Source organism: Nothobranchius furzeri, chromosome 18, assembly GCF_043380555.1.
Source record: "Nothobranchius furzeri strain GRZ-AD chromosome 18, NfurGRZ-RIMD1, whole genome shotgun sequence".
In the NCBI taxonomy this organism is placed as follows: Eukaryota; Metazoa; Chordata; class Actinopteri; order Cyprinodontiformes; family Nothobranchiidae; genus Nothobranchius; species Nothobranchius furzeri.
Window position 1 is genome coordinate 13,301,146 of NC_091758.1, and position 9,971 is coordinate 13,311,116.

Below are 9,971 nucleotides of genomic sequence, written 5' to 3' on the forward strand. Positions count from 1 at the left end.
GCAGAAGTGAGCGGTTTGTTTTTCATGGCTTTATCCTGGCCGTGGAGGGGAACAACATCATATGTGACATCAAACAGTGATATCAAACGTGATTTCCTCCTTTTGATTTAATGGCAGATTGCATAAACAAACCAAGACCTTTGAAGTCTCGAGGGATCGTGTGATCTCGCTAGTCAGGCGAGGAGGATGGCAGAAGTCGAGGGATTTTGTGATCTTACGAGTCCAGCAAAGAACACAGCGAGGAAGCCGTGGCGTGGCCAAGACTCTCCCAGCGTGAAAAGGACCACTTTGAAGTTGGCGAGTAAACTGTTCCGCTGCCGTTTCGCTCTGCAGATGCTTCCGGTGTGAAACCAGGGTGACACGCCTAAGAGAAGCCCGAAAAAGATCCAGTTTGAGCCTACATTACGTTATTAATATTGACTCTCAGCGATCAGACTTTTTTTGAGTGGAGAGGACAGAGAGGATTGTACATGCGCTCCAGGCGGCTGGGTCCTACGCATGGCTACAATAACATTCTCAAAGTGGCGCCACCTGAAAAAAAATTAACGTGATTGTTCGTGTCTGCTCATATTCTCCGATACTTTCTGTCTTTTATTCGTGCCTGATGCGCTCTGCTGCACCGGAGCACAAAACCTGTGCCCCGGTGACTTCACCTCACTGGCGTGGCTGCCATAAAAAAAGTTAAACTTCCAATTCCAGCCTCCACAGGTGGTCTCATCCTTCCCTTTAAGCGCCTCATGACTTTTATCTTGAGAGGCGCTGCATTAAAGATTGTTTTCTTTCTTTCTTTTATTACATTCCAAGCTTGGGTCCTCTACCAGAGGCCTGGGAGCTTGGTGGCTCTGCAGTATCTTCGCTGTTCCTAGAACTGCTCTTTTCTGGACTGAGATGTCTGAGGCTTTCCTGGAATCTGCTTTAACCACTCCTCCAGTCTGGGGGTTACGGCCCCCGAGTGCCCCGATGACCACGGGCACCACTGATGTCTTCACCCTCCAGGCTTTCTCAAGTTCTTCTTTGAGGTCCTGGTACTTCTCTAGTTCCTCCTGTTCCTTTTTCCTGATGTTGCATCACTTGCTATCGCCACATCAACAGAACAGCTGTCCTAGTTGTTCATCCATCACCACAACACCTGGTTGGTCCACCATCACCATTTTGTCGATCTGGATCTGGAAGTCCCCCAGGAGCCTGGCTCTCTATTTCTGTACCACCTTAGGGGGTCTTTCCCACTTTGACCTTGGGACTTCCAGTCCATACTCTGCACAGATGTTCCTGTACACAATGTCAGCCATCTGGTTGTGGCGTTCCATGTCTGCTTTCCCTGCCATCATCTTACATCTTGCAGTTTTGTGGTGGATTGACGCAGGGGCCTCTTTGCACAGCCTACACCGAGGATATTCATTTCCGGTCATGGAGGGCTTGAATCAAGCACATCTTAGTGGTTTCTCTGCTTCAAAACGATTCAGTGGTTGAATCACCTGCACAGCAGCTCATCAGGCTATTAATCACCTGCTGATGTAAATCAAGTGCACTGACAGAGTTCAAACTAAAACATGATGGATACCGGCCCTCCAGGCCCAGGAATGAATACCCCCGGCCTACACCTTGGGTCTTGTCTGGTGTGGTAGATCTTGGCCTCTGTTGCTCTGGTTTCAGAGCCTGTTTCTGTGCAGCCATGATGAGTGCCTCTGTACTGACCTTCAGACCAGCTCTTTCTAGCCATCGGTAGGATTTCTTGATATTGTGGCAGTGTGAGCGTCCTGTCACCATGTCCCGATTGATCGCTACTTGGCCAAGGGGATGTCCCTTTGGCTGACTGATTAGCGCGCATGACTCTCGCCCGGGAGTCATTACAAAAGTGAGATAGCTGGAGGAACAGAGGCCACTGGTAGAGATGGGGGCCGCTCATTTACATCAGGAAGGACTTGGCTGCTTACAACAAACACACTGCCAACAACAGCTTCATTCAAACCTTTTTTTTGCCCAAAAGACAAACGTTTGGCACGGTAAGAAAAGTTTCATTTAAACTAGCTAAAATCAAATCTCTTACAACAAGGAACTCTTCCTTCAAGATGCATCATGACAAGCTCGCTTCCTGCAAGCGTCGGTGCCACACTCAGGAAACATAGCTCGCCGACAGCTCTCCGAATCATCGCATTAACTGATCATGTGTAAATTTCACAAAGGTGTCGTAGTGTTCTGCCAACTTTGACGTCATGGTCTCCTCATACTCCTCTCGCACCTTCTCTTCCCTTTCTTTCAGCAGGCGCTCACAGATCATCCCAACTTGTCTCAGAGTGAACAGAGGTTGTTCTTTTCTGGTTGGGGAAACGCCTCCTGAGGATGTCCTTGGCATGCTGGAAACATTCATGGTAGACGGTTGGGAAGAGGACTCCGGAGAATAGCAGCACTCTGATTGTTGGATGCCTCCGTCTAGATGCTTCCGCTTATGAATGTGTTTGTACCCTCGTTTGATGCTGTTGAGGATTTGTTCTGCGCTAAGTCTGGATGACGACTGTCCAAACGTGAGGGCTCCATGCTGAGGTACTTCCTTGGGGAGGAAGACGAAGGGGAGCACGGGGACATGCTTGTGGAAAGAGGGGGGAATATGTGACAGTGTGAGCATCCTGTCACTGTGACCCGATTGCTCATGCGCCCTGGCTACTTGGCCAAGGGGATGTCCCTTTGGCTGACTGGTAAGCGTGCATGACTCTCAACCGGGAGTCTGGGGATCGAATCCCGCCCGGGCCCTCGTTTCTCCACCTCTCGACCTTGCCACAATATCAGCCACTTCAGTTATCTGTCTGTGGTACGTCCCATGTTGGGGTTTGTCCTCCCACCATGGTATTTCCAGCACCTCCTCCTCTGTTGACCATACCACCTTACTAACAGGGCATAGCTGTTTGTTGCCCAGATCTTGTTCTTGTCATTGATCTGACTTCTTAGGACTTGCCTTACCCCCATATTTGACTGTGGCTCTTTTCCTTGCAGCCTCATCAAGGTCGCCATTTTCTTGTGAGATACCAAGGTACTTGTAGCTGTCCTCAATGTCTGCTATTGTTCCTTCTGAGAGTGAGACCACTTCTGTGTGGACTACCTACCCTTTCTTTGTCACCATCTGACCACACTTCTCAAGTCTGAAAGACATTCCAATATCAGTGCTGTAGGTCCTGGGGGTGTGGAACAATGAGTCGAAGTCTCGCTCACTCTTGGCCTACAGCTTTATGTCATCCATGAAGAGGAGGTAGCTGATCGAGGTTCCATTGTTGAGTCAGTATCGTCGACATATATACTGGACAATTCGTGTCCATAGGCTCCAATTCTAAGTTTTTGTGCCAAAATGGGAGGTGGCCACCACCACCATTTTGACCGTGTCACAGATTCTGTCAATCCCAGACAATTCCAAAAAAGGGGAAAGAGGTGGATCTGAGGGTGGGATCAAGTGACAACACCCGTTGAACTGAAGTAATGTAGCTTCAAGCTAACCCAAAGCTAACGCGGGTTTACCCTATTACATTTAAATTTCATGGTTAAACAGTACATGTTAAAATCTAAGCTCAGCTCGGCAGTGACCTAAAATACATAAATATAATTTTACTTACCGAAAAAAATGAAGTGGAGACTCCTTGGACGCTCTATTAGTGCAATTAATGCCACAGCAAGTCATTTTGTCCAACAATTGCACAAATAATATCCATAAAGAACGCACAAACGCTACAACTAATGGTCTAAGTTGAGAGACTGACAATAGCGGAGCAGTTTCCAGGCCAGACCGAGGCTCAGACTGAGGCCTTTCCACGGAGCTAGCTCTGTGGTCACGTAGGTCTGATGCTCATTAATTATACAGAATTTTAGGCTTTTAATACACTTAAACAGAAGATTGAGAAAAAATTCACCCCCTCAGAGTTGTCATAAGTGTAAACTAGATAATTTAAACCAAAAACATGTTTTGGTACCAGGCTGCAAACATGTTTACTTCTGCTGTGAAATTGGTATTTTTAACATGGGAGTCAATGAGGATTTGTTCGCTTCTAACACCAGCCCCTAGTGGATGAGGGAGGAACTGCAATTTATTTCATTTCCTGTTTTGCTTCATTTCCAGACCCGGATTATGGGGGCTTGGTCAGTATCCATAGCCAGTCTTGTTGATTATTTGGCTGAGGGGGTTCAGACCTGTGCAGAACAGCAGTGGGGACAGTGCATCTCCTTGGTATATGCCACATTTGATGGAGACTTGTGCAATTGGCCTGAAGGGTGGTTTTCCACAGCCCTATTGAGTTTACAATGAAAGCTCTTAGAGTCTTGTTGATGTTGTACCCAAGGGCGTCAGTTTGTTTTCAGAATTGCTGGGGACAATAACCATACACTTGAGTGGGGTTTAAAAATTGCTGGGGACAATAAAGTAGGCTAGCACAGGGGTCAGCGGCTCTGTAGCCGCATGCGGCTCTTCCATCCATCTGATGCGGCTCTGTGTTTGTAAAATAATGAATGGATATTTAAATAAAATGCTTTATATTTTACTGCATTAATTTTACAACTGTATGCCAATTCTAAATGTAAAGATTGCGTAAACCTGAACAGGTCCAACCCGGTCTTACTGTGAGACCGGGTTGACGCGTCACGCTTGTGCGTAATCATATGGGCACTTTATGAGCTGAAGAGGATGTGAGATTCTGGGATTCTCCTCAGACAGGCTCCTGGATGTGTCGCCACATTGGAGACAGGAACAAGCGCTATTCAGCCAACGTTTCATAATCAGGGAACATTTTCTAAGTGACAAGTCTCTCTGAGAGACCGGGTTTGGAAAACACTCGCTTCAGTGGGAGGAACCTTCCCACATGCGCTCTGGTTCTCTGGGTGGCTCTGGGGTTAATCAAGTTTAATTGTTTCTCTTTGCAACAATCTTCACAAGAAGGCAAAACAGTTAAACGGCAGGTTACATATATTTCCATTTGACTGTTTATTTTGACAGATGAACTCAAGGATGTTGCTTGGTTTGAAAGAATCACCCCGACGCACACTGATGCACATGGATGAGCTGACATTTTAATCGTTAACGCACATCGCGGAGGTAAAAGATTCCCATCAGAACATCAGAGCTTTATACTGGACACTGTGTTCAGCGCGGCTCGGAGCGCCCACGGTGGACAGTGAGCTGAAGATCTGAGGGGTTCGCAGCGCAGCGCAGAACCATGGTGCATGCAATGATTTCCTCCCACTGAAGCGGTCTGGAAACCCGGTCTCTCTGAGGGATGTGTCACTTGGAAAAATGTTCTTTTTATGAAATTATGAAACTTTGGCTGAACAGCGCTTGTTCCCGTCTCTAATATGGAGACGCATGATGCGTAGAGACATTTGATCACGCATAAAGTTCATGTGGAGCAGAAGCGGTCGGGCCACGGCAGGTGAAATGTTCCTAGCCTACATGAAGTGAAACTGTTTAATTGTAACATTAATGTGTTACTGGACACGCTGGTCTGGTTGGTTAGACCAGTGTTTGAAGTGGAAAACACACACACACACACCAAATAAAATATATGCTGATAGCATGGACTAGAAGACAGTTGATGGTTTACGTATTTAAATGATGATCAGGCTGCTGTAAAATGTAATCTCCATCCACATCCAGACAGAATCATCCTCTATTCTGTCTCTATTTGCTCTGCTCTTGTCTGGGCTGATCAGCTGATGGTGCGCCTAACTAGCGGCTGATGCACATTTTACGCATTTGGAGAGGTGGGCTGGATGCTTTGCGTTTACTGGAAGATGGTCCACTTAACGCACGGGTGTAGACTACATATTAATGACAAATCAATGAAAATTAAATTGGGAGTTTTTACTTCATATTTTAGAAATAAAAATGACGGGGGAAAACATTTATGACGTCTTTTTAAACAAAATTTTCTAGCGCGACCTGCCTGCTTCACTTAAGTCACTGCTTATTAAGGTCCGTCCAGAATTACTGTGGGAAATAGGTAATAATGGCTCTTTGATGGGAACAGGTTGCCGACCCCTGGATAAGATCTGAGCTGGTAAAACAAAAATCCTCATCAGCAGGCGTTTTTGAAAGTGGGGGGGGGGGGACACAGCTGCCAATCACAAATTTTGCCGGGGATATGTCCCCGGCGTCCCCGGTTAAAATGACGCCTATGGTTGTACCGCTCCAAGCATTCAATGATCCATGAGTGCAGCATTGTTACGGCCAGAGCCATTTGTGTATTTATTTTTTTGTTTTTTTTTTGTAGTTTTTATTTTTTTTTTTCATTTTTGTACACCTTTTTCCTGTGAGCACATGTGATGCTGCCCCCGAGGAGCTGTCCAGAGCCCCACGTGTGCAGTAGGGCTGGGGGTAAACGATTATTTTTAAAACGATTATTCTGACGATTATTTTATCGAATAGTCGACTATTCTAATGACTATTTAGAAAATTTATCTAATGATTATTCTTCTATTGCACAGTTAACAAAATCCAGAAAATCTCAAATAAATTCCTCAAAAAAAAAAAAAAAAGATAAATTCTTACTGTAAGAGAATAAACACTACAGGCCTTCCATTTTGAATAACACTGCTTTTATTGTGTTGCGGTTGGTTATGTTCTGGTGATGTGTAGAACATGGGAGTGCAGGCTGCTGCCTGAGAGGTGGTAGAAGATGGAGTGTCTCCATGCTGCTTTGTTTTGGTCACTTATGTGCGCGAGGCGAGTGGTGTTGCGACTCTTCCTGGGGAGTTTGGCTCGTGTGCAAAAAGTAAGGGACAATAACGGGATTTAAAAGTTAAAATGATGATCAGGTTTATTTACAACTACAAAAAAAACCATAAATCTTTCCATCCACAGGTTGGGAATAATAACACTAATTCTGCCTGTGGCGAATTTAAACAAAAGTACAAATAACTAGGGATGTCCCACTGGGCAAAGATTACTGGGTTCTGGACCAAAATAAGGATCTCCAAAGGTCCAAACTCTAAACTGGGTGGTTAAACCAAACTCAAGGTGATATTTTAAACTAAACCGAAAACCCATGTAGCGTTGTGGTTTTATGCACTTTTATGAAAGAGGAACCATGCTACGTATTAATTCGGAATATTAATTTTTAATATTCAATAACCAAGTTTTACATCGTTCAGAAGACTCAAAGGTTGTTTTCATCGATAAACTGCCGATAATATCTGAGTGTCTGTGTTTCAGTTCAATGAGGAAACCAGTTTGACGATTAAAAGTTTTAATTCTTCAAATTAAACTAATGATTTTGAAAATTGACAAACAGGAAATAACAATCATGTTGGCAACTTTGTGGGACAATCTTTAACAGTTGATATGCTGTTCTTGCTCAAATAAACCTTCTGGTGAATTTATGAAGATTGAGAATGTTGTGAGTTGTGAGAGTGATATGAGGTGAGATGGATGCGTGTGTGCATCTGATTTTGCTTCAGGAAGAAACAGGTGTCTGAGTGAAAAGTGATGGTTTGAATAAACTTAGGTTTAGTTGAAAAAAATGCATCCAAACGCTAAACACCGTGTGCTGTCTCACCGAACTCTTGTGGACCCTCTTTCGGATCCGGGCCGTGGAGGATGTTGTGGTTCATCCAGATGACACTCAACGGCTGACAGGAGACGTAGGCGTCGAACGGAACCGGTCCAGAGTTGCCCTCGGTACACGTTGATGGTAAAGCGTTTTGTCGACGCGCTTTCTTAAGTTAATTCACTCAGAAATCAAGACTCGGTAATGAGTCTGCGTTAGAAGTTGCGATTCAGCTATTCTGCCTGGCGTGGCAGAAACAGCGTGAAAGGGGGGAAGAACGAGCCAACAGGCTCTGCCCCCCCTTTGGTTTTCAAGTCTGTTCTCTTTCGTTGTCCAACACGAACTGAAATCATAAGACTGAAACTTACCAAAAACCTTTCTCTTCTCAAAGCAAACGTGTGCGTCATCAAATGTGTCTGGAGTTTACTGTGGGAAGGTGTGTGTGGGTGTGTGTGAAGGTCAGTACCAAACATTCAACATTATCTACTTAAGTGTGGATTCATTAATCCATTATAATTACCCCAAAGCATAAGAACCATTCATTTGATTAAACACATTTATAATGAGCAAAATGATAATGGTTACTTTAACATTAAAATCAAGAAAAAGAAGTTTAAACTGTATGTTTTGATTTGTTATGACTACTTGTCCATGAGAACTCCTTCTTCTGGTACCGCAGGTGGCAGATGTTATGGTTTCCTCCCAGACTCGCTGGCGTTCAGGTCTTAATCTGTGGGTGAAAGTTCTCAATGACCCAGCTTTGACCCAGCTGAGTCCAGCGCCACCAATGTGACAGAAAACCCATATTTCCTCATGTTACAGACCCCCCCTTTTGTGACGACATGGTGGTCAACAGAGGCCACCTGACGTCACAACCTCAATAACGTGATGCACTCGTGAAGGTAGACATCCCAGATGAAGGCAGGAACGATGAAGCATCACCACAGGTCTCGTGTAGAAGGGAGTCTATCCTGATCAGATGATTAAGGCCAAAACTGTTGCAATCATTGTAAAGTAATCCACTTAGGGAATCTTGAAAGCAGAGCTATGCCAATAGTAGTTAATTTCATCAGCAATAATGCAAAGGTATTCAAAGGATAAGCAGCTCGTGTGTCACACAGAGCTGGGCAGGTGATGTATTCCTCAGGCGTAGTCCAGGCGAAGTCCAGTGACGACCTCGACACCTCTCGAACCACGACCGAAGCCCCATGCGACAGGAAACCAGCTGAAGGATGGTGAAGATGACCCCTCTGATGGGATGTAGTCCATACGAGCTCGGAGAAGGAGACAAAGTGAGACAGCCCACACGATAGATAGCATTTGATGCAAATCAAAGAAATCAATCAAAACCTATCTATGGGTGCCTCTGGGAAAATGTGGATGCCTTTTGTGAATTATCTAAAGAAGAAATGTTCTGCACCCTGTTCTACGTGTCATGTAAAAACGTGATGCAGAGAAAACACAAATAAAGGAAAGTAAATCCTAACTGATATGTGAAACTCAGCAGGCTGCATTAAGTAAAGGCATATATATAAAAGAAATAATCATGAAAATGAAGGGCAAATTGGCTTGTGGCCCTTTAAGGGAAATAGTAACAAAATAAAATTAACCTTGTAATCAAATATAATCATGCTACACAAAGCACTAATAAAAAGATAGAGATGTAAATCAATTCTAAAAATGTAAATCAGCAGGTTAGTAATCCCTAAAAATGTGAGTTAGTAACAGGACCCTGGCTGGAGGCAGGTAACCTGAAAAAAAACTCAAAGGATATCACATTTGTTAAAAACTCATCCCACAAACGAGAGAACTTGTAACGGTCCACCAGTTAGTGGAAAAGAATCCGGTCAGAATAGAGTTGGTCAGAATAGAGTTGTTCAGAATAGAGTTGTTCAGTAAGCGTTTTGAATCTGGTATTGCGGACCCACAGAGACACGAGTTTGGACGTATCTGTGGGAGCAGGCTCATAAGCGATTTGGTTATCAAACTGTTTGTATCTTGTGTTACGAACCCACAGGGAAACTTGTTTGAATTTACCTGAGGGTCCCGTTTGGAACTGGAGCGAAGCTGATGGTTTAGCTGTTAGATCAGAACCTGATTTTACCTGCTCAAAGTTGGGTTGCAGCTGTACGGAGGCGACGTTGTTGTGATCAGAAATGGTAGCGAACTGGAAATGCGAAAATGATGCTCGCAAAGCAGGAGGCGGCTCCCCACCCCCCTTTTGTTTCTCAAACTTATGCCGTGTCTGTGAGACAGGAGAAGCATAACAAAGAACAGTTCTTAAGCTCTTAAAAGCCCTATTACCAAGAAGATGCACATTGTCACCAGGATCTTGCTGAAAGAGTAGGTGTTCAGATGTCCAAAGACCTGGAGGTGTTGGACTTGGAGGTTCTGAAAAGGAGTGATCCAAGGATGGTTGTGTCACGGGTGTCAAAGCAAACCTAGCCATGGTTA

The 9,971-nt window shown here is 44.6% G+C and overlaps 1 protein-coding gene and 1 pseudogene across 1 annotated transcript in view; both read right to left on the reverse strand.

Annotated features, from left to right (window-relative positions):
- The window catches only part of rgs9a (regulator of G protein signaling 9a), a 39,271-nt gene extending 29,502 nt beyond the window's left edge, over window positions 1-9,769 (reverse strand). Inside the window, exon 1 of the mRNA XM_070546970.1 lies at window positions 7,527-9,769. The gene's annotated coding sequence lies outside the window, so the exon portion shown is untranslated. The remainder of the gene's footprint in view (window positions 1-7,526) is intronic.
- On the reverse strand, window positions 2,114-2,649 carry LOC107372670 (akirin-2-like; annotated as a pseudogene).
- Window positions 9,770-9,971: the final 202 nt, after the last annotated feature.